Source organism: Chrysochloris asiatica, unplaced genomic scaffold (genome assembly GCF_000296735.1).
Source record: "Chrysochloris asiatica unplaced genomic scaffold, ChrAsi1.0 scaffold00029, whole genome shotgun sequence".
Lineage (NCBI taxonomy): Eukaryota > Metazoa > Chordata > Mammalia > Afrosoricida > Chrysochloridae > Chrysochloris > Chrysochloris asiatica.
The window spans coordinates 15590522-15592071 of record NW_006408547.1 but is presented as its reverse complement, the minus strand read 5'-3'; the positions used below and the strand labels follow the sequence as shown (position 1 = coordinate 15592071).

Below are 1550 nucleotides of genomic sequence, written 5' to 3'. Positions count from 1 at the left end.
TAGAAGAACTGATGCATCTGAGTTACGGTGTTGGATGAGAATATTGAAAGTGCCATGGACTGCCAAAAGAACCAATAGATCTGTGTTGGCAGAAGTACATCCAGAGTGCTCATTGGAAGCCAGGATAGCCAAACTTTGTATCTCATACTTCTGATATATTGTCAGGAGAGACCAGTCAATGGAGAAGGGCTAGAGAAGGTAAAGTGGAGGGTGAGAGAAAAACAGGAAGAGCCCTAGCAAGAAGGATTGGCACAGTGGCAGCAGCAATGGGCTAAGGCGTAGCAATGATTGTGAGGTTGGCTCAGGACTGGGCACTATTTTATTCTGTTGTACTGAATCACTATGAGTCAGTACTGATTCAATGGCACCTAACAACTACAACAACGACACCGACAACAAAATGTTTTGAGGTTTAAGACCTAGAATAGGATCTATTATGTAAAATGTTCTACATGCACTTGATAACATGCCACAATAACAGTCTGCTGTATATGTAGTCTGAGGTGCAGAAGAATATGTACCAGGTTGGTAGTTCAAACGCATCTTGGAAACCCTTTACAGGGTCTCTATGAGTAGGAACTGATTCAACAGCAATTATCAATAACAAAAGCAAGTCAGTTTAGAAGTGTTCTTTAAGGAATTTATTTCCTTGTTATCTGTTGCCTCATTAAAAAAACAATTATATTTCCTTGCATTATATTATAAAATAGACACTAGAGGGGAAGAGAAAGGAATAGCCAGAAATATCCCCATAGGAACACTGTAAGTCCGTCTTCTGCCTTTAAGTGATTGGAATACCTAAAATGGGGTTAGAACAGACCCAGTGAAGGAGGCTTCCTGCAGAGCCTCTGCATTACATAGGACTATAAGTGGAAGCCTGAACCACATCCAGAATTTTCAGAGGTGGGAAATACCCACTTGCAATGATGAGCAGACCAGCCTAGAGCAACTAGAACAGAAGATACTTCTTGAACAAAAGACCAACAGGAAAAATACAAAACAATATAGGCAGACCAAATGTTACTACAAGAACAAGCAAGTTACTTGTCCAGGAGACATCAAGGCAAGTGGTCCAGTCCCCTCAGTGCAAACTGCCTTCCAAGACTAAGACTCAATAGGAATAAATGCTCTAATTGGTGTCCACATTCATCACAGATAAGGGGACGTGAGGGAAAAACAGCAATGAAGCTGCAAGCTAAGCCCTACTACGTTCAATAGACTCCTGTGAATTCGGGTGGAGACCTGGTTGGCCAGCGGTGTTGCAAGACCTGGGGACCCTTTGGCCCAGAGTCAGTGACAAAGCCACAGAGAACTCGAGTGAAGAGTAAAGCTTCCAGCTAATAAGAAGAGAGGGCATATGCACAAGAACACCCACACTTGCACATAATACCCACTTGACCTGGCTTTAATGACTAGATCATCAGAGTTCAACTAGAATAAGAAAGAGGAGGAATAAAACAGTACTCTGATACAATTTGATGAACTTGACCTACACCTATGGATGCAGTAGCTCAAAAGAGGGAACAAATCTTTACAGCAAGGTTCATTCC

The 1550-nt window shown here is 42.1% G+C and overlaps 1 protein-coding gene across 1 annotated transcript in view; it reads right to left on the bottom strand.

Annotated features, from left to right (window-relative positions):
• The window catches only part of MYO16 (myosin XVI), a 912243-nt gene that overhangs the window by 638031 nt on the left and 272662 nt on the right, over window positions 1-1550 (bottom strand). The window lies entirely within an intron of this gene.